Below are 23,581 nucleotides of genomic sequence, written 5' to 3'. Positions count from 1 at the left end.
AAAATATCCTCCGTCCGACATCGTTGCGTCGAACCCCACCACCCCGGTCATTCTTTCTCGCCCCCCTCCTGCCGCTCCCGTCCCCTCCCCAACTCGCGCGCTATCGTATCGCGAATTGTGAACCTACCTGAAAGATCTGCTTGAGGGAGAAGAGGGCCCGTCGCAGCTCACGGCCTTCGCTGTTCAGCAATTTTTCTGCAACAGACAAGCACAACACGTAACCATTTATTATAATAATACCGCGCGGCACGCCGTCGTCGTGGGCGCGCGAGCATTGTTGCGCGCGTCCAGGTCGAATGGACAAAGCGGGAAGAAGAGGATGAAAGGGAGGGAGAGGGGTTGTCTTTCTGCGAGGGGGCCCGTTTTCAGATCATGGTGCTTAAAGCGCGCCGTAATGAAAGAGACCGCGTTTACCACAGCTCTGTCTCTTTCTTTCTCTTTTTCTTTCTTTTTTTCTTTTTTGGTTTCTTCTACCATCATCATCACCGACCATCCGTCGATCCTAAACGGACGTGTGCGCGCTCTCTTACTGCTAATTTGATATAAATTGCCGTCGGATTATTGAATCGAGCTCCCGGGCGGGATCCTCCGTCCCCGCGGAGACTAATTTTAGTATCACCGAGCGAAAACAACGGGATATTAATGGAGTACAGTATCGGTCCCGCGGACGAGGGCAAATTATTTATGGCGATCGTGATGCGACGGGATGACGTAACGAGGCGTCTGCACAAAAGTAATCGATGCAATCGACGCGACTTCCGCGTGTTCGAAGATGCGAGTTTTCCGAAGGCGTGAGTTTCATTTAAGGGGATGCTGAAGCTAAAAACTTCACCGACAGAATACTGACATTTTTCTGCAAAGTTTACGTCGTATTGGTTACACATAATTACAAATGCTTTTACGCAATGAAAATATGTGCAAAAATAAATAGGAGCATTGCTCGATATGTGTCGAAAACGAACAAAAAATTTTTAATGTAAAATCTCAAGCTGTCAATTAGCGTAATATTTGCCTAATCGAAAAGTTCCGCAGCTTGTATACATTGATGCTCCAAACAGAAAAATGTTGAAGAACATTGCTCTACTTTCGCATCTGTATTTGGAAGCTTAAAAATATCGAAAAAGTTTGCAGAAATATTTCTACACATATATGGCTAGGTTTTCCGTTGAGTATGGTAAAACAAAGCAACACATATTCATGTAAGTGCTATATGTACAAGAAATACGAAAAGGATAGCGTGATTATGTTAATGACGATCGTCTCTGCATTATCGACATTGTTCGAGTTCGTCATCCACTCCAGCATCACCCTAAATTCGCCTAGTGCGACCTCAAATACAGCGAAAAATTGATAAAAACAATTGATGAGTCGATTAAGTGGATTTATCAATAAAAATTGATAGGTCACTTCAATTTACAAGCCCCGTTCCTCCCTCGGAGATTGTTTCGAAAAAATTGGATCCACAAGCCAAATTTGGAAGACAAAGACTTCGGTTTTCGAGCGCAAATCGATATCGCGCGCGCGCTTTCACGCAACAGCGTAAATTTCGTCGTGAAACACATCCTGCGCTCCCACGAGGATTAATGATTCCATTGAGAAGCGCGCGTCGTTTGACTCTTCCTCCTGCCTGCTCCCTTCTCTCTCTCTCCCTTTGGAGCGGGCTTGTTTATCGAGCAAACACCGGGCGCGCAATTAAACAGAGGCTCGTAATTAAGTCCGATCAATTTTGCACGCTGAATTCCCGGTCGGTGTCTCCGGTGCGCGCGCTCCGCGTCGTTTCCTTCTTTTTCGTCACCCCGGAACGACGCCATCTCCTCTTTTGATCGTGCGTGTCCCACGATACGCTCCCTCCGCATATTACTAATAATTGAATTCCATTTCACCGGCGGCACGGCACGGCAAATTCAATTTGCCGACCGCGGTGAGATTTCCCGGCGTTTCCGCGGAACTCCGCGGCCGGCCGTCAGCGACGGCGAAAAAGGGGAACGAATGTAGTGGTGCACGTTATCGTGCGATAACGGAGAAACGCAAATACACCGCGAAAATATGTGACGGCAATTCTGCCGGGAACAAAGCGGGATGGTGGGAAGAGGACGGGGGCAGAGAGGGGGAGAGGGATGGAGAGCGAGCGAGCGAACGAGGGAGTGAGAAGGAAGTCATACGTGTCGGCACGATGTATTATATGCGAAATGCAGTTTCCGTCTGCGCGAAGATGAGAAGTCGGTGATAAGCGAAATTCATTTATCCCTGGTTTCGTATTTCCGCGCGCGCGCGAGAACCTCTCGACAATGCGCACATTCATCTAATAGAGCGATATTTAAATTGTCCACATTTTTCACTGTCAACCGCATTTTCAACGGGCGACGCGGGGTCCCATTATCAAGTACCTATCCGTGAAATGAAACCGCGCGTCTCGAGGCCGGCATTTCGACGTTCGCATCGTGTGCGGCGGTCGCGGCCGACAATGAGACCGTTCAGATACGAACGTAATCCCCGTTTATCGCGATCGCATTTCGTTAGCGATTTTTTTATGTAACCACGCCTTCTCGCCCGTCCGAGTCACGGTTCGCGGCTCGGCGAACCCAATTCGCGATTTCTTTCGCGGAAAAGGAGGCCCGGTGCGACCGCATAATCCACGGCTATCACGCGATCTTCAAATGCATAATGCATGCGGGACAGACAGGGAGCGAGAAGGGGGAGCAAGAGAGAGAGTGAGACAGGGAAACAGGGAGGAAAGACAGAACGAGTGAGCGAGGAAAAGAGACGGTCGCAGCAGAAGAGCAACGGGAAGAAGCGAGAAGAAGAAGGGAGATATGCAAGCAAAGGTAATTAGGAGCTCGCTGCAGGGTACGCGAAGGAGTCGAGGAGAAGGATGACGGCGAGAGGAAGAGAGAACGCGTCTCTTCTAAGAATAGCGGTCCCAAGGCCCTGCGGCCCTTGGTCCCTCTGTAATCAGTGACCATATAAGCAAAAGTCCCCGTCTTTCTCCCACCTCCTGCTCCCACCCTTTTTGCTCTGTCTCTCTGTCCCCGCCGTTGGTATCTTCTTTTCGCTGTTGAGCAACTTCGCCGAGAGCGCGCGTCGTCACGCGGTCATTGTCGCGGAGGGATCCCCTTCAATTTCATTCCACGATCGACGTCGGGTGTCGCCATCGAACTCTCGCGTTCGCCAGCTTTGCTTTTGCAGCCGGTCCACTGACCCATTTCGCGCGATTGTTTCTGCCCTCTCGATTACGCGAGGAAACTCGTACGGCAAGACGGAATATTGATCGAGACTGCGCGGCGGAATTTTAAATACTCTCCGCCGGGATACGCCGTGCGTTAATATTCCAAGCAATTGAATCCATTTTCGCGAGCGACCGAGTGCACGGACGAGCCGCCTATCGCTGACTTGCTCGGCGTGTGCGAAATCCGATTCCCCGTGTCGCGTGATTCGCGAAAACGTGCTCGCGGCGCGCCTCGCAACGCGTCCGGCCACAGAATATTTGTATGACCTAACCAGTTCTCGGGCGAAATATCGAATCGCGGAATTCCGCGGCCGCGCGACACACGCGCACGCACGCACGTATGGCGCGATGCAATTCGCGCGAACACACCCGCGCTGATTCGAGGATAACGGACGATTAACAGCGAGCGATGCGTAACGGGCGATAATGGCGAGCGTTTTCGACAAGAGCCTCGTTATATTCATACCGCGGCGATATAAGGATCTATTATTTTAACACTGAGCAAATATCCGTTTATACGTGGCGCGCGGAATGAATTAATTTCCCGCGAGTTTATCGTCCGTCCGGTTTTATCGTTCAAAGAGAGATTACGCCGTTAACCAGTCGCGCCCGATTACCGCTTGCTGTATACCGCCAATAACAACAGTGACGCCGCTTTTTTCCGTTTCAAGAGCACGTTTCCCCGATGAATTCAGGGGAGGGGGGCGGTGATTGTTTCCGCGTCGTGAGTCGGACGCGCGATGTAATTATGCGCCACACAAGATAAAAATGCACACCGTCCAACTGATCTCCCTCCAAGTGCAGCTTACTGTGGAGGATCTTGCGGTCGTTTTCCGAGATGTTCCCATCATTTCGAACAGCCTGTATCGAGGTGTCGAAAGAAAAGAGGAGGGAGAGGAGAAAATACGGGACGTTTCCCAAGATAGGATCGTTATTGCTCGCCGCTCCGTGGAAGACGGCCGGGTCGCGAACAAGACAGAGGAGAAGAAGAGGTGAAACGGAGAGGAAAAAAGGAGATGAAAAAGAAAACGAAAAGACGAAGCACAACTTCGCGGGGGCCGGAGGTACACGAAGAACCGTTAAAATATGTAAAACGGCACGGTCCACTTTGGCTTCCGCTCCTCCCTCTGCCCTTTTAGGAGCTCTCTCCCTCTTTCTTTTTTTCGCTTATTACGTACCTTCGATCATCTCCAGCAGGAGGAGGACTTTGCCGGGGTTCAATGAACCAGGACACGGAGCCCCGCAGGTGTAGCCGACGTGCATAATCGCTCGCAAATTTTATTCCCCGCGGTACTCAGCGTCTATTTCGAGCGCGCGCGCGTGTGTCTCCCCTCGACGATATATACACGCGCTCCTCCGCACGATTCCGCGCACGTTAGACGACGAAAAAACCAAGCGCACCCTCCGTGAAGTATTCGACAGAGTGGCGAGAGCGGTTTTATCGAGCGGCGAGTCTCGAGGATTCGGAATGAAATTCTTAAACGCGTGAGTGTCATTTGTCAATGAAACGATTAGGTCGGAGTAGCGGGTATCGGCAGTATCGATCGCAATCGGTCGCAAGTCCAATAACGAATTTTGTAATATCGCGAATAAAAAGAATGTCGGCCGGAGAGGGAGTTTTTATTCGACATTGCGTGATTAAGTACCGTCTGTCATAGTCAGTGATGGATGGTAGCCGAGCTACGATAAAGGATTAGCTTGATTTTCGCAGCTACAGCGTTCTGCACTCAGCGGCATGGTCATTACTTCGCTAATTATCAACAGACAACGGAGGCTCATTGTTCGCGACATTGTATAATTATGTCGCGGAGTGCATTTCAAAAGGCCGCGTACCTAGCAGGCTCGAGCGACTCGGCACGTCGCGAATTTCATTGCGCTGCCGTTATTCCCGTTATCATTCGCGTCGTCTTGACGAGAGAGAGAGAGAGAGAGAGAGAGAGAGATCTCGTTAATAATTTATTAATGAAATTAATTTATTAATTAATTAATATTTATTTATTGAATTTATTTGTTGGGTATATTTATTTATTGGGTAACACCAAGCATGCTTACCGGACGCACCGTAAATTGTAAATTTCGCTCAAATTTACTTCCAAGAACCGTCGAGATTGTGCACGAAAATCACGTAAAGAGCGAAACAGAGAACTTCTGAGAAGGGACTTAAATAAATTTGAGAAATGAGCTTTCAATGACACGTCCAGTACGCAAAATGAGCGTGTCATCGTCAGGTGAAAGAGTCACCTCGACGTCGCAGACGAAGATCTTTGTTTCAAAGTGTTATTCGATCCGATGCGGATGCCAGCATCACATTCGACGCATGTCATATGATATTAATGACGTACGTGGTCTCTACCTATATTTGCATTCCATCGAGCTACAATGATTAAATATGTCCGATTATGCTCGTCGGCAATAACGAATTGGCCGCACTGCGACTGTTTACCGTCGGCAAACCGACCGGAACGAAGGCTCGATACAAAACGTATTTTAGAATTATTACAAACACAGGGTAATGAGTATTGACACGTAGACGCGCGGAAATAATCCCCGGCGACTTATAAATTGATCCCCGCGAACGGAATTCCCGTCGCTTCATCAGAATTTCGAGTCGGTCTTGAAAATTCGCGACTCGGTCGCGTCGCGCGCGCATCTCCGTGACGCACCGTCGGTCTTCGACCGCGATCGTCGAAAACCCGATGCCTCGCGGCGTTACAGTTAACGGAGAGGTCACCATCGTCGCTGAACCGAAACAAGTGACCGAGTAACTAGAACGAGAGACTCGACCCGACGTCGCCGGTTAAGGGTCGAGGAATCAGCGCGCTCGAGCGCGCCGCGGCGCGGATGATCCATCCAAGTGGATCGTGGGAGCCCATCGCGAGATTTGAATCAGGAGAATCCGCGCGTCGGCGGCGGCGGCGGCGTACTCACCTATGATGGTGTGAACCCTCACGGACAGCTGGGTCCTGAGAATGATCGCGTTCTTCCGGCTGCAACAGAAAGAACAAACAATGCCGATTAGTATGCGCGTCAAAATTCCGATTGTTGCGTGGGTTACGTATTAATATGTGATTAGGACGGGACAGGGGAGGGGGAACGGGCTGGTGAGCAGACCGGGGAAGGGGGAGGCAGGCCCATTGCCCCAGTGAAGCGCGCTATTATTCGTGCCGTCGCGGATGGATGCTAATTAGTTACGGCCGCGAATTAATCGCGTTCGGTAATTACTTAATTAGGGCTTTGCGCGCTGCTCTGTGCCCTCCTTATTAAGCCGCGTACTCTCACACACATACACGCATGGACGAACACATGTGTCGTGTGAATGCCGATGAGTGTTGCTCCTGAATGTTACACGGCTAGTCGCGCCGGTGCTGTAGTATTTTCGAATCTAGTTTCGCAAATCTGCAATTGTAATGCGCTCTTTGTTCTGACGTAACGACGCAGCGCGATAACCCGGTAACGCGGCCACGAATCCTGTCGGGCCACCGAAGCCGTGGGCGATAGATGCTCTTAATAAGGTCGATGTTGATAGTTGTTACTGATAATGCGAGATATCTTACTTAGAGTTTTTTTCATTTTTCTTCAAATTTGAATCCACACTAAATCTGCACGAAATTATCATTCTGCATTTATACTGAGTTTCGAAAGCGCTGATCTCTGCGCTAATGGAACCAATAGAACTGAGATTTGTGTCGAATACGAGATGCAGGGCGTTCGAGACGTGCAAATTCTCGTGTAATCCATTGTTTATATCTTATCAATATATCGGAGATGTGTATAACGCGGCAGGAGACGGTAGAAAAAAGAATGCAGCCTTACAGGGACTCGCGCGCCGATACGTAAATTGGGTTAGAGTGGCGCGGCTCGGTTTCCCCGGTTTGTCTGCGCGCGCGTACCCTCACCTTGGACGGCGCGAACTTTAAGGCCCTGCGAACCTTCCCACGCCACGTCGCTGAGAAACCGCGACGACCGTGTAGACAATGGCTTTCAGAAAAAGAGGAGGGGGAAAAAAGAGGCGACGAAGAGTCGCTCGCCAACGACGGCGGCGGCGGCGGCGGCGATGGTGCCGACGGTGGTGGTGATGGTTTTGCGCGCAGGTAAAAAAAAGAGAAGAAAAGAAAATAAGAGAACAGACACTCGGGTGTACGCTCGTTAATAATGTTTCCGCTCGTTAAATGAGGGAGGCAGAATGCGATTACGCGCCCTGAATTTCCCACGAATAATAGCGGTCGCAACAGTATGTTACTCTCCGTCGCGACCCCTTTCGAGTGCCAGTGGAGGGTATGAATATGAAGTGCAGTGGGACAAATACAAAACGCAGCGATGCGCGTAGCATTAGGTGTGTTTAATTGAAAGAGTCGTACGATTAAAACATTTCAATTCGTAAATCCTCGAATAATGCGGGTATGATAACAAGGAGGAGAGATTTCCGATGGTGAATAATTTTGTCGCACGATTTAACGTTTTAATTAATTTTAACGAGCGCTTCGATCCGAGGAACGGAAAGAGAAAGGAAGGATCAATTAGGGATTCGTCCGAAAAAAAGTGAGGGAAATATTAACGAACACGACTGATTGATCCGACGAAAGCGCGACGTATTCAGATTTGAGCTGTTATCATGAATGCGACGTAAAGTCTGAATAGCAGTTAAATCACGCCACTAATATTTTAATGCCAAAGCAAAAATAAAATCGACGATTTAATGTTCCGCGTGCGGGAGAAAGAAAAGCCTGACCTATAATAAATAACAAATTTACGATAATATTCCACTATTGGTTCTCCACCGAACTAATGGATTACTGAGGTAAATAACGACCGTACACAAGAATTTACAAATATGTAGCAGCGCGAGTTGCCGTGTTTTTTTTAATAAAATGCAATTGAGGAAACTTGCCGGTCTCATTGACCGATGCGAAAATTATCGGAAATATCGGAGCTGGAGTACGATTTCTCTCTCTCTCTCTCTCTCTCTCTCTCCCAGGGCGCCGAACATCGCGGCGAACGTTCGTTTGAGAACACTCTGCCCGATGCAGCGCGCCGAATGATATATCACCGTGCGGCGCAAAACAAGCGGCGGCGGCGGCGACCGCCGCCGCGACGGTGTTGCAGTGGCAACGACCGCGAAGGGTTAACAAACTCCAAAAGCGAAGGTGGTTGTGCGAATAAATTAAAAACTTTCAGGCATGGGGCCAAGTTCAATGCCGTAACACCGGTCGGTCGGGCTACCTCGTAAACACCCACCGGCGTCTTTCGCTCCGATAACTTCTTGTCGCAGCAGCGTGCAATAGAGAGTGACCCGTAACGTATATCCCACGGCCAACACGCCGTGCAACGTATCGACTATGCCGCCTCTCGGCCCCTCCCTTCCCCCCCGGTGTCACAATTTCGCCGAGATCGCCGTGGCGCAATGGCTAAACGCTCGCAATTTGACGAAACGTAAGTCTCACAGTTTCGTCGTTATTATCGTTATTGTTGTTACCCGCGCCGAATATCGAGACCTTTGGCTCTGCCATATTCAGAGGAGTCGGTGTGCACTGTTCACGATGGGCTGGTCGCGACGCCTAGACGTCTGACCAGGAAATTGCACTTTTAATGTATCTTTGCGAGGAGGTTTCTTTTCAATCTCTCTTCTTGAACGGAAAAGAATATATCTCGAAATTCAAGAGTCACACGGTGGATTTGCTAAGCCGCGAATTAAATTCCGCGTGTATTAAATCTATCACTGGTGTACGTCGTGGAGCGACGGCGGAGTGCACGATGACCGGCGCGACGTGAAGTTTTCGCATATACACGGTGAGGAGGCAGGGCGAGTCGCTTAGATGAAGGTACTCCGTGTCGAAACGGACGTCGTAACTTTCTCGGGGAAACAACGAGAGACGGTGTCATAGAGGCCACCGGGACGGTAGATGGCTAGGTAGGTAGGTAGGTAGGTAGGTAGGTAGGTAGGTAGGTAGGTAGATAGGTAAGAAGGGAAGGAGGAAGGGAGGGAAGGAAGAAGGGAGGTCTTCGAAATCCACCTGAGTAGAGAAGCGGAGAGGCCCTCATGCAAATGCGATTTACCTCCGGCGTGGCTACCGCCTAGCGGCAAGTGCACCCTCGGGAGAACGAAAGCGAAGCGGGGATAACGTTCCCCGGCAAATGGAATGCAAAATCGTGGACGGCGCGAGCGCCTGTGGGAACTTCGTCGTCCGTGGCCGTTGGGCGACGAAAGTCTCCGGGGCCGAAAGGATTTCCAATCTCTCTTAATGGCACATTAATCGTGATTCCGACGGACCAAGGAGGAGAGGAGAGAGCAGAGAAGAGAAACGAGAGACGAGAGGGCGGCTGTGTTGCTTTACGCGCGATAACTCCTCCTTCAACCGACAGTTTTCAATTGGCGAACGCGAGACGCCGATAGTCCCGACGAAGTTGTTTCGAATACCAGTTATCGATACTCCGTCTTTTGCACTTCAATCCGGAAGTTTGCGAAAGAGTTAGTATGGAGGCGCGGGGGACAGGCGCGCGAACATCTCGCCGAGAAATCTTGCGTCTCTCTCTCTTTCCCTCTCTCCCTCTCTCTCTCTCTCTCTCTCTCTCTCTCTCTCTCTCTCTCTCTCTCTCTCTCTCTCTCGATTGAGCATGAAATTAAAGATGTTCGCGTCGGGAAGTTCGTCGCGCGCACTGTAGAGCCCGGGGCGGAGTGGTGTTAATCCTTCATTAATACGGCGGAGTTTTAATTGGTACATTATGTAACGCGAGTGCGCCAGAGGAAATACCGAATCTGCGCGCAGGGTATTCTCCATGTAAATGTAGGTCCTATGGTATGCAGCGAGGAAGCGCGGATGTTAGTTGTAAAGGACTAACGGATGTTAGTTGTAACAGAGTTATACTTCGTGTTGGAGTGGAATTACTTCGGGGCCGCGCTCGATTTTAATTAGGAACGTCATTAGGCGGCATCGATAAAACGCGAAACTTCACATTCGCGTAAACTCGACCAACTTCGTGATCGCAAAGTCGGCTGAGAGATCTGTGCCACGTTTCCGCTCGACTTTACTCTCGAGATCACAAAAATGTGACTAGATGTGACAAGAATGCGTAAACGTGATTAAGCATCACTTCGATTATCAGCATTCGATAAATGTTTTTTCGGACATTAACGTGAAGACCACCGATTTGATCACATCGTTTCTTTGAAAATAATCGATAAAAATCAATAATGCCTGCGATTAGAATATTCTGATGAGCCAATTTATAGCGCTTGTTAAGGCTTAATTCTATCGGCAAGGGTGCCGGCGAGAAAAACGGAGGCTTTTGTTCCCCGTGGCCGGGCCTCGTAAGCGGAGCGCTTGTCCGGCTTCTCTTGCGAAGACGAAAATCAGGGTTCATTGATTCCGGGCGTATCGTCGTGCCATTCCCGGCGCGGAATTCGTGGATCGCGATGAAGATTAATGATCGCGATCCACCTGGATCCGCCTGAGAAGAGAACGAGGCGGTCGATATTAACCCGCCGCGACCTCCTCCCCTGCTTCGTTACATCTCACCCGGAGCTGCTGGCCGATCCTATGTGTACGAGAGAGGATCGGGTAACCCCGGCGTCTTCCGCAGACGACTCGCTTCGGGAACGAAGCGAGGGAGCGATTGCGAAACGAGCCGGTGCGTCGGAGAGCGCGAGAGCTACATGTTGGAGCAAGTTTTCGAGTACTGCTGCTACCACTACTACTTGTGCTGCTGCTACTACTACTACGCGCACGGTGTTACGTTCGGCGCGAAGTTACGCAAGACGCAATGATCACGAAGGACGGGAGTAAAGTTACGCGGTTATGAGCTGCCAAGAAAGCGACGACTCATCCATCGAGCGCGAACTCGAGAGAGCGAGCGGGAGAACGCGTCTCGTCGCGATCGAGACTCACGCCTCGCGAGAAGAAAGTTATCGCGCGACAGGTGGCCCGAGTCAATTAGCATTTGCCAGGTGACTCCGCGGGAGAAGACCCTTCGGTGATTTTCCGTGTGTACTCGGCGATCCGCATAAAATCCGCTGACTCTCGCTCGCTCGTTCACTCGCTCACTCTTGGCGGCGTGTCAAAGTGACGGGATGACGTACGAATGGATGACGAGACAACAACAGGACAGAAATACGAATGTCTCTTGGTTTTGTTAACCACCTGCGCGCGAGATGTTTGTTAACCCTCGTTAACCACTACGATTACATCAGCGCGACACAATGCGCGACACGCTTGGACCCAGTCGCGATAATGCGCGCGATTCACATTAATGAGCCGAACGGTACGTTTCCGCGACGTTTTTTGTCGGGCATCAATTGCTCCCTGAGGCACAGTCTCTCTCTCTTGTCCGCGAATTCGCCAGACAAAATCCGCGCGCGTCTTATTCCCCGGCGGTGGCGGCGACGCAGAAGCGCCTCGTGTGTTAACAAGCGCCCGAGAGCGGCTAATATATTCCGGCGTATCCTCCGAGGTCGTATACGAAAAGGGGTGAACGTAAAATGTGCGCGCGAGTGTGTTGGTCGATTAACGGTCGTACAAATAAAGCTCGTCGGCACGATTGCGTAACGATCCTAGAGACGACGCTTAAGGTCAGTTCCCACTCCGCCTCGGCCGCGAGGCCATAAATCACTTAGGAATTAACCCCTCTAATTGGTCCGCCGGTATTTAAATCAAACGCACGCGCGCGCGCGCACACACACACACACACATATACACATGCACGCACGCGACCGCAAGCGGAAATATGCAGGGGACGCGTCGCGACTCCACCGCGTTCTGCGTTCTCCACGCGTGCGAATCGAGTTGATCCCGGCGAAGTCGCGATTTTCGCAGCTTTCTGGGATCACAGAGCTAATTAGCGTCTCTAGCCGTTCGAGGGAGAGAGAAAGAGAGAAAAGATAAGGGGAAGGGAGGATTGCCACCGTTAATGGAAACGATGTTTAGATTAAGTCAACACATCCCGCGGCGTTCTACGACGTCGCGATAAAGAGAATAACTCGACGTACACGACGAGCGACATCGCGCGAGATTCGGATGAGTTTCGCTCAATCAAAAACGTCCATCAAAGCGTCCTTAATTGCACGCGTCTGTGCAATTAAGCAAATATCAATTTCGCTGTGAGCACACTGAATGTGACGAAAATTTGTATTAAAATCCGGGGCAAAATGATAAATTTGTACTATTCTGCTCCATATAATATAACATAGGCTGTAGCTGTCTCTCTCATCGCGACGCAGTGTATTTGGACTTTTGCTCGATATAACGTGTTTCGCACGCAATTGAAATCGACCAGCGATGCCTCAATGACGATTTATTTGACTTTAAGTGGCTGCTTATTCGGAGGGATCGCCTAATGACATTCACGCGCACGGAGATCCCTTTTGGACGGCAATAAACACGGCACAATTGGCGCCGGATCAGTATTCGCGAGCAGGCCCCGTTCTTCAATTCTCTCTCGGGCGATTGAGGTTGTAATAGAAAACATCAACGCGCAATGTACACGTCGCGACGTCGCGTGCGATCCGCTTTTCGCGGCGCGATCGATCGCGAGGGTGGTGGCGATGATCGATGATCGATGGATTCGCGTGTTTCCAGGACGACGTCGTGCCGTGCTGTGCTGCGCTGTGCCGCGCGCGAGCACCGAGGCGAACTCTGGAGGAGTGCCCGGGGAGATTCAATGAACCCGAAGGAAACGAACGCGGCACGCTCTTCCCTTCCTGCTCGCGTCTTCTGGAACGGCCGAGTCACGGCTAGTGATCGTGGCCAGGACGCAAACGATCGGCGAAACGCGCGGGAGTGAAAGTCAAGGGGCCGACAATCGCCGCGGAATGTCATCGAGTCGTGAGCGAGATTCACGAGTGCGTTTCGAGGGGATCGGCGCGTCAAGGCGCGTCAAGTCGCGTCGCCAACAGCTGCGATTACGTCCGCGCCGCTTGCCGCATGGCTCCTCTTCCTCGAAGGAAGCTGTCCTAAGCTTGGCGAGTTATTCCAACGATAACGCGCCAAGTTTCGAGGAACATGACGACTGCGTTTTCCGCGCACGAAGGATATCTCGTGTCGACGCTGAGGCGAACTCAGACGGTGGATTCTTTCGTGAGTTTCGAACGGTACTTCGCGCTTAGAGCAGATATTCGATGATTAAAGGTACGAGGTACGATGCCGTTGATTGCACTAAAGAGTACTTCGCGTTCCCGTTTCCGTGGAAAGCACGAGACTTGCTTTTACGCGTCTCGGAAGAGACGATAATTAAGGATGTGACACTGGAGACACGTCCGGGGCGTGAGATAAAATCACGTCTTCGCTGACTGGCTAATTGTGGAATCGAGACAAGAAACGGTCATATAAAGATCCGTTAGGAACATAAACGCGACATAATGAATTATTAATACGGTACGCGCGTTGTCGCCGGATTCCAGCAGCGAGGTGTACAGAGTGAGAGGAGTCTTGGTCTTAATAATTTAGTGAAGAGCATGTGAGTTGTTCTCGCTCGTATTCTATATAATTCATGCCACCTTCTTCCAAATTCGAACGATTGTACATTATCTAACCCGCGAAAAAGAGAAGGAACAGAAAAAAAATGAGATATCATGCAAGTTTGATTTGATTGACGCGATCGAGTTTTGGTATCCGTTCTCCTATACATTTTTGCCGAAAATACCGGTCGCATAAATCCAAAGGAGAAAAGCGAAAGTGTCGATTATACTACTGATTTCCACGGCGCGAAAAATTCGACGACGCGAGTCGCGTAACTTTATATACGCGCGACGCGATTTACAGCCGTTCTATATATCGCGAAATCAAAGGTGTTGACGTATCGAATATATGATCCGGTGCAACAAATATTTTCAAATGATTGATTTACACACGGTACTCGACTCAACGAGACTGTAAATATACGCGAATTGGGCGACGAGCGTCGCCGCCGCTACTATTGCCGCTGCTGCTGTTGCCGCTGCTGTTACCGGAGGTGATTGTAAATTCCACGTCGATTACACCGTATCGATTAAACACTCGAGGAACACGATTAAAAATAAAAAAAGGAAAATAAAGTTTCGATTTCAGCACGGTATCGTGACGGCTAACAGGCAGAACGAAGCGGGGCGCGCGTGGGCGTTTACATAACATTCTTCGCGAAATGCAATCGCCGAACTGCCGCTGAAATTGAGCCAATTTGCCCGGGACACCCTGTATAAACAAGCGTACGTGCAAAACGCTTCGAGTGCACACGCTCGGATTTTTCTCTCCATCTCTCTTTTCGACATAAGCGACGCGACGAACAGAGGGTTATTGAACCGCAACGTACAATTGTCGCGCAATTGCATCGACGAAAGATGCATCGAGTGCAGTTGCAACTGAATTTATCTTGGATTCACCGTGATCAAATTTTGCCAAGAGAGAGAGAGAGAGAGTCACCCCCGACCCGATCTGATGCGACGCAGCAGCCCACGCGCGCGCTCGTACGCCCCAATTATTCAAATGCACCCCCGAACGCGTTGCACCTGTTGCATTCCAGATGCAGATGCACGTCTGAGGCGTCGAATCGTCTCGAACACGCTCTTTGCATAACCAGAGTCGACACGGCGGCTGAAAAATTTCTCCTTTTTAGTTATGGCCTCCGAGCGTGTTCGGCCACGCGAGTTTTCTTACTCCGATTACATTAGAAGATGAGAAACGAGGGGAAAATGAGGGAAAGAGGACGACATATATTTAAAGTTGAATTCGCGACTTCGGGAGAAAACAATCGTATTGATTAGCGTGTGAACAGATTTCTCTAGTGCTAACAACGTGTCGCGCGAGAATTCGTTCGAATATAACGTGCACGTCTATTCTCGGGAAACTCGTGTTTTATTAATATCTCAGACGAGCGATACGGCTGTGGAAATATGTTTCCTTTAAATTCCCCAAGGTATCCCGGTTATTGTATATTTCTAGGTCACAGCGCACGAATTCACGTGTCTGCCACGAATATATATTTCGGAACTATTCCGCTTCACTTCAATAAATAGCACCACCTGTATGTAGCATCGCGTATAACTCCAAATTCCCTATGCTCGCTCAAGCCCTTAATAAACATTACATCTTAGTCACATTTTTCAAACATATGCAAGTGAAGAGAAGAAGGAATAAAAAGGGAATATAATGCACAAGCCCTAAGGGATAGAGATCATAAAATATTCTTTGTGTGACATCGACCGCTCCGTCGATTCTCACGCGAGCGCGCCCATCGGCGAGAAGTTCGCGAAGCGGAAAATAAAGGAGAGAGAGAGAGAGAAAGAAAGAGAGAGGGAGAGAGAGGAAAACTCGTTTGATCTCCGAAGACTGCCAAAATCGATCGATATTTACCAGTCTGGCGGCATCTCGCAATCGCAATACCATGTCACCGGGGCTCGCCGGATTCAACGATGCACTCAGCCTCGGATCTCACTTTCGATCTCGCGAATCAAACGCGTCGACGCGCGAACAAGAAGAAGAGCACGAAGAGAAGCGCGCACCACCGGCCCGTGTCGAAGACTCGGGCCTCGAGGAGTATCGAGAGGCGCTGTCGGGGTCTAAGCAACGACTGGCCTGGTGGAAGCCAGGATGGCTTCTTGCTGCCTGGTCCCCGCGTTCGCCACAATAGAAACTGGTGGGAGATCAAAACGCTGAGTGGTCGTCGCGAGTGGCGATGTGCCGGAGCGCGCTCGCGTACGTACGTACACGTGCGCGCATATGTGCACACGTACGTGCATATGTACGCGCGCGTTACATGTAATATTCGCCTTCGTACAATGTCGACGCGCCTTATACCCGTCACGAATTGCGCGTATGTGTGCGTGCGCGGCTCGCCTATAGTATCGTTCATAAGTTGGCGAATTGCGCGCCTACTCCGCGATCGGAGATGCTCCTCGTTGGCTGCGCGATTACGATGATTTCGCAATGATGTGACCCACTAACGAAAGCCGATTCGCCCGAGAAGATCGTTCATGGACGGTGTCCGACCAAGGAGGATCAATTATTCATTAATGATCCTCTCTCTCTCTCTCTCTCTCTCTCTCTCTTTCTCTCTAGCACGCGAGACTTGCGAGTCAATTTCATCTTACTTTATCCTACGACTCTCGAAGATGGAAACCACGACGCGCTCGTTTCGCATCGACGCGAACGGCATTCCACCTCCGGAAGATACGGCCGAGCTTATGGAGACTACTGTATCTCGTAGCAGGAGAATAAAGGATCGCGACGGTGGCGTGTTCTTCCCCGCGTCCATGTAGACACACGCGGGAACCGAGCGGAGTCAGTGGGTACAAGGCGGATCGCATGAGCGAGCGATTCTTTTTCTTTTGCATTTTGATTGTGCCGCGCGTATGCACAATTGCACGCTGGAAGCGCACGCCGCGAGAGGATCGTCTTACTGTGCGCCAGGGTTCCCCGGCGAAGAGAGAAAGAAATGGAGAAGGAGAATAAGAGAAAGAGTGTAATCCGTGCCTGCCGCGCGTCGTAGCGTTTGGCCGGCTCGGTTGATATCAAAAAATCGAGGGAAAAACATCTCCGAGACGTTCAAGGGAGAATTCCACGGCGACAAGTCCAACTGTGTTCACACATGAACTACTCCAGCCATCCTTCACTCAATTGCAAACCAAAGACCGTTTAGTTCGCTATGTTTAGGGTCCGACCCAACCGGACATGAGGCGCGCCAGCGTTTAATTTACTTAAGGTGGCTACGCGCGCGCGCAATCCGATAATTACGCACGCAATTTCAGCGGCGGGCCTTTAGGCCACGTCAAGGTCGAGCGATCTCTCGGGGTCCACCTCGGCACCTTCCTACCTAACGATTTCACTTTTTCAGCCGAGACCACCGTCCGGCCCCGACACCGATCGACCATGAAGAAAGACGCGGCGACGGCGAGGACTCGGATTCACGCGAGCATGATGCCGGTGCGAATTCATGGTCGAGCGCGGTCGCGCGATCGTTCTCGTTGGGAGACCTCGTTGGGACCGGCTGGCCGTTGCGATTCTCGCGCGAAAGAGCGCGTCGTGCACGACAACACGGCGTCTTGGGGATCTCGCCGGGTATCAACGGTGAAGGGTATCAACGCCGAATTCTTGAAGATCGCTCGGATTCCTGAACGAGTTAAGGAGCCACGCGAGATATCCTCCCGGACAACGAAGCCGTGTTACTTTTGCGAGCGCGATTATCGTTGTTTGCGCGTCTCCTGAAGAGAGAAAGAGGAAGAGAGAGAGAGAGAGAGAGAGAGAGAGAGAGAGAGAAAGACAAAGAGAAAGAGACTCCCTTCAGACTAGATGATGCCGTCTACTAGCATCTTCCATTTCCACCCTGCTTCGTGCGGCCAGGCCGCCACGAAGAGAGTCCGTATCTCACCGGCGGCGCGCGGCGGACGGGTGTACGTCCGCGGATAAAGCAACTCGTTAATCTCCGGTTGTTAGCCAAGGTGGAGAGATACGTATCTCGAGGTTTCTGTTGCAGACGGATGATTCGCCGGACTACTACTATCGCGGTAACCACCTCGGTTACTCGCGCCGTGAGAGAGCGAGGATGAGAATAGCACGGCCAACGGGGCCAGAGGGAAAGAGCGGTGAGCGCTTCTCCACGAAGGGTGGATGGGTGGGTGGATGGGTGGTGCAGAGCTGCGCTCGGGAATATCGCTCTAGAGAGGATCCTGACTCGAACTAATTAGCCCGATGATTTCGTGCCGGGGCGTGCCTTCCGGAGAGCGCGAATTTTGCGGCAAAGAATAATATGCAGAAGCGAAGGTGAGTGTTAACAAGTGTTATCGTTCACGGAGCGTCGTAGTTGTCAGTCGGGAGACTGTACGATTAGTTCTCTCAGATGAATCAGCGAGAGCCGGGATATTCTCTCTCTTTCTTTCTTTCTTTCTCTCTCTTTCTTTCTCTTTGGTGTAGTGTCTTGGAGCGCACTGCGGGGGGATGGAAGATCGACTCGACGAATAATCGCGGCACTTAGGTGGAAAAGCCTCGCGGCCGCGCGCGGATCGCTCGTTCATCGAAACCTCTTAACGATTACAAATGACCGCGGTCGACGCTTCGTTACGGCCTTATCGCTGACTCCTGTAACTCGTGTACAACGCACGGCGAAACGGACGAATTTCGGGTTGTTCTGTTTTTGTTTGTCGCGAGCGGGAGACCGAGTCACGGCTGCTGGCGACTCTCCTCCTCACGACGACGACGACGGAGACTGCCCCTCGAAACCAATTCGGAATACTAAGAACCCGGCGATGCAGGTTGAGAAAACGAGATTTCGCTTTCAGGGAGGGTAGTCGGCAAATACGTGCGGAGAGACAATGAGATTCCGCCGACGAGTTTTGCACGTGTCCGAGAGTGGCCTCGTGCGCTTTTTACGCTTCGCAGTTCGATGAATGAAAGCCGCGAAATAAGAAGCGAAGGCAATTATCCATAATAATCCCTCCGGGCGGAAAAACGATTCTGAACGGCCGTGTTGTTTGACATGAGACGGTAACTCGCTGAAAAGAATAATTACGAGCCCGGAGTCTATGGAATTTCAAGGCTTTTGTTCATCGCGAAGTATCATTCGCGTTAAATGTCATTGTTATATGCGCGCGCAATGAACGGAAACCGAGTTTATTGAACGTACCGCTTTCGCTAACATTTTCACATTTGATGCGCGAGATTAGGGCGGGTTATTTTGGCGAAACATCGCGTCCTTTTCCCAGAAAAGCAAAAAAGGTCTCCGATTAAAATCGCGACAACTCCTCTCTGCACGATGTGCCGAGATAAATTTGCAATTACATCGTTGCGTTCCATCGTTCGCGATCATCTGTTACGATCGAGACTCATCGAAATTCGCAGCCTAATTTAACGAACCCCAAACAAGGCGGCAGGGGCCGGGGAGGGGGAGGAGCCGTGACATTGATAAGTTCTGATCGCGGTTAATTCCGGAGTCATCCGAACTCCCTAAAGATTACAAATGGCCCGGGCGAGGCAGAACTTGGTGGTGTCCTTATCTGCGTCTCTTGCGTGCCATTTTCCCGCGCCCAGAAACTTCGCTACTCCCGCGGCCCGGGCTCTTGATAACGCGCATTAATATCAAACTTATTACCGGTGCGGGTCGCCGCGGTGCTCTCGCGCCACGTCGTCGTCGTGACAGCCCGCGTAAAACGGTCGCCGCTATCGCCGAGAGGAATCGCAAATCTCGAATCGCGAATCACACCGCCGCCGCAGCCTTTCATTCGGCCACGTCGCCCCGATCCCGATACACATCGTTAATTAATCCGCGCTCATACGTTGTCCTCCTCTGCGGCGCGTTAAAAAAGCTCTTTACCCGGCGGCTTATAAAGTATGGCGACGCGGCGGCACGGCAATTAATCGAGTTCGGCCGCGTCGTAACGGTAACTAATACGGCGACAATTAATCACGCGCCGGCCGGTAATCCATGCTCATCGATATCCTCGTCGCGCCATAAATTACTGCTTGCTAATCCCTCCCTCCCTTCCCTCCCCCATCTTCCCTCTTACTCTGTCCGTACATTTGTCTAACATATTTTCAGCCTGCGTTCATATTGCGTAATGAGAAAGTATTATGGGCCGAACGCGACGCGGCGACGGCGAGTTTGCGTTTTCATGCACGTGAACACGCGCTTTTCGTACTCTTCTCTCTTTTCGCTCTCTCCTTGATGAGATTAATTACCCTAAATTTCTTGGAGGGAAATTTTACCCGAAAAATAGAGTGGTCACTCGAATTCGAATGATTTTTCATTCATACAGAGTGAATTTTTTTCAAGCCGCACTGTCAAAATTAGGAGGAATTACTGTATGAGTAATTATATGGTGCAGTAATTATATTATTAATTACGGTTGTACAGTAATCAACATAGTTGTGCAGTAATTATATAAATAATTATTATTATTACTCTATTATGTAGTGTCCTTAATTTTATTATTAATATAATTGTTGTGCACAAGTCTAACCGTCTTGCAACTCACTTCCACCGTCACAGAGACACATTCGTTCTAATCGATGGAAACATTCATTCATATGCAGTCAGAATCCAATCGAAGCTTGAATGAAATATTAATTTCTGCGTTTTCGAGCGGCAATGTTTGCACTGTCGCGTCGAGCGAAAATACCGCAACTTTTCACTCGTTTACTTCGAGTGAAATTCTGCTCCAAGAAATTTAGAGAGTAATTTCACGAAAAGCAACAAAGTAAAGTTTGGCAATGGGAAAGAAAATTTAGAAATCTGTAGAAAATTTAACATACACGGAGCTTTCTGCCAGAGCTACTACATCTGTGAAGCGTTCAGCCTGATGCAGCAACCGCGTCGGTTTCCGCTGATTACGTGGACGAGATTCCGGCTTTCCGTTGTCCCCGGAGTTTCGTGTTCCTATCTGCCTATTTATTCGCGCGTCTACTTCTCATCAAAGCGACGAAACCGGCCGCTAATAACAAACAAACAAGGGAGCGAGCAAGCGACAGAAGTGCAAACGTATCGATACACTCGAGGGTGTTCCACGAACGAAAGGTACGTGCCTCGCCTGTCGAGTTTTGCGTCTCCTTCACCCCGCGCCACCACCGCCGCCACCGTCCCTCTCGTACCTTCCGTCGTGGACATTGCCTCTCTCGATGGACAGTCCGTTCATACTCTCACGAACGATTCCAGACATTCCCGAGCGACACTGCCACGTCGTGCTATTCTTGGCGGCGTGCTGGCGCATGCAGCCGACGTCTTGCACTCCGGTCGCTTCCTTCCGGTGCATATAGACGCAGCCTCGGACACGTGGAAGGTGTCAAAAGGAACGTCCTTAAGAGGCTGTGGACGGACAAGAGGGCGACGTAGGGACGTGCGCAGCACGCGAATCCGCTCGACTTATTGCAAACGCGACTCTCCCTCGAATTATCATCCATTTATATAATTATTGCTGCAAACGCTGGGAATAATTATTATCGTTATGATTATCATCGCGAACATTCATCGAGCGTGCCGCACGCGACCGCGCATTTATGACGAGATAATTGTAAACAATTGTTTGATCGTTTAATTGTCGCGCAAAACGATTCCGCGTTAACCGAATTCCAATGAGTTCCACCTCGGTGACATATTCCCGTTTGACGATTGAATCTCAAACGAAACTGAATTAAGCGAAATTAAATTTTATCGGCCGATGCCAGAGCTTAATGGCACATACACAAATGTCGTTATATTGACATAGGAGTTCCTTTGTTTTCCGCTGGGAAATGTTTATTTGGTTAAGCGTTATCGTCAATGGATTTTACTCCAATAACGTTTTCCTTCGATCTCTCTCGCTTTTTTTTTTTCGTTGTTTATTCATTTCAGAGTCGCACGCGACGCGATTGGGCTTGACTGTCCGCGAGCAATGAGATGGACAAGTTCTATTTCCGGAGCAGAGTTGACAAAGGACCAGAGCGGAGATTGCGACACGCGTCATCCGTCTCGTCCGGGTGCTCCTACCAAGTCCCTTTGGTCAGCACTTGGCGATGGTCCTTCATACCGATTTAGCTTTCTACGATATTAGCGTTCGCGTGATGCCGTAATAATGAAGAATAATATCGTGGAACTCGCCGCGTGATTGTGTGTACGAAATAAACACGCGCATTAGAACGTCTCTGGCTTTCTACGATGACGGCTGGACTTTTAAAAGGCGACGCGGGCTGCGCTAAGACAAATGAATCTTTTACGTCGTTATTTCCACAACGAATTCAGAATAAAGATTCGTGAATCGCCCGGAAAGCAATTTCCTCTCGTCCGCGCGTTTCGTTAATCACCGTGCGGGAAAAGAGCGAGGGCTTCTAATAAATCCAACTTGGAATCGTAAAGAGCTTCCGGGGAGATTTCTTCCTCGCGCTCACAAGGAAAGGCGCACAATACGCTCAATGATGCGGCATAAAATTCGGGTACAACGCGATGACAGGAGGCAACGTGCAAAAGCTGCGCGTTTCTTGTGTCTCGTCATTATAAGATTAATAATAAGCCCGTGGGAAAAGAGAGTTAACTTGTTCGAGGGAACGCACGCGAGACGCAAACAGTCACGAAATTAATAACAGCGCGGTGAAAATCCTCGAAGAAGAGGGAGAACGCGCGCTAACAGATTTTCATTTTTCTTGCGGCCGCAATGCGGTGCGGCTCGGATGCAGAGAGACAGTGTTTACGGCAGTGAGAAACGCCGAGCGAATCTCCGCGCGGCTACTTTTATGGACTCGATATGTAGCGCGGTTAAGACGTTCCGGTGGATGTTAAGAGAGTTTCGGTGTTTCCTCGCTTGGAGGAATGCGCGGCCCTCGAGAACCAGAGGTAGAGACGGATGGATAGTTGGATAGAGACGAACAGGTGCACTGATGCGGGAAGAGAGAGCGAAGCAGAGGGAGAAAGGGAGTAGGAGAAGGAGGTAAAGAACAAAACAAAAGAGAAAGACTCACAAGGTTAACACTCGAATTTGATAGCACGCCTTGCCAACACTCACCGTCGCCTCGCTCGCTCGTTCGTTCGTTCATTCATTCGGAGAAAACAAACACACGTGTTACTCTTTTACCGCTCAATGGGAGTCCCGTTTTTCACAAAAGAAGAAACACGCGTCCGGCACGCTACGACGTGCGGCGCGGAATTAAATCGCGCGTCGGTTTCGCAGGAATCAGGTTAAGGACGCACCACTCTCGTTACCGACTTTCGTAATAATAGAGTCGTTTCTTTGTTCGCGGAAGAAGGTTAATTCCAGCTCGCTCCCTAGGTCCGAGTTTGAACTTGAGTTAATCAGTGTCAAAGTATACTCCGGTTTTGTCGCTGCGTAGTTACCGTCGCGGATGCGTCGACCGTGCGCGGCTCAAAGTTTACGTTTTAACGAATCGCGTGAGTTGCGTGCCAAGGAAATATCGAGATTTCTTCGAGAGTGAATTAAATTTCCATCAAAGGAAAGTTTAATTGATTTAACTGCGATCTAACTTGAAACACTTCGTTCGCACTCCCGATACTTCGTTCAGACTTCTCGCAATTTGCAATCGCGCAAATTCTAGCGGAACAATGCATTTTTGTTCAATGTTAGGAATAACGGGCGTGTTCTTCTCATCTTTAATATCTGCGAGGAACAATAGCTGCGAGGAAATGCGCCTCGTTCGAAGCGGAGCGAGCAGAAAGAGAAAGAGAGAGAAAGCGAGAGAGAGAAAGAGAGTAGAATAGAGTTTATTGAGACTCTAGAATTAAAAACCTTTTAAAATTTATAATAAATCGAAATAAAGTTGACGAATTACAAAGACAGATTTTAGAAAACAAACAATCAAAAGTAATCTAATGCGTAAAGAAATATAAGAAAAGATGTAAGTAATGAGCGATATGTATACTTCGTCCTCTCTCTCTCTCTCTCTCTCTCTCTCTCTCTCTCTCTCTCTCTCTCTCTCT

At 49.9% G+C, this 23,581-nt stretch overlaps 1 protein-coding gene across 7 annotated transcripts in view; it reads right to left on the bottom strand.

Moving 5' to 3' along the window:
- Positions 1-23,581, bottom strand: part of LOC116853251 (FH1/FH2 domain-containing protein 3-like) — a 93,253-nt gene that overhangs the window by 35,088 nt on the left and 34,584 nt on the right. For all 7 annotated transcript variants that reach the window (XR_004379940.1, XM_032834226.1, XM_032834228.1 and 4 more), the window contains 2 exons: positions 6,155-6,213; positions 128-195 (listed from right to left, as the gene is read on the bottom strand). The gene's annotated coding sequence lies outside the window, so the exon portion shown is untranslated. Of the gene's footprint in view, positions 1-127; positions 196-6,154; positions 6,214-23,581 lie in introns of those variants that run through there.

This window comes from Odontomachus brunneus, unplaced genomic scaffold (genome assembly GCF_010583005.1).
Source record: "Odontomachus brunneus isolate Ranch 3 - 2012 unplaced genomic scaffold, Obru_v1 Obru_scaffold_294, whole genome shotgun sequence".
Classification (NCBI taxonomy): Eukaryota; Metazoa; Arthropoda; class Insecta; order Hymenoptera; family Formicidae; genus Odontomachus; species Odontomachus brunneus.
This window is presented reverse-complemented; position numbering and strand designations above follow the sequence as displayed.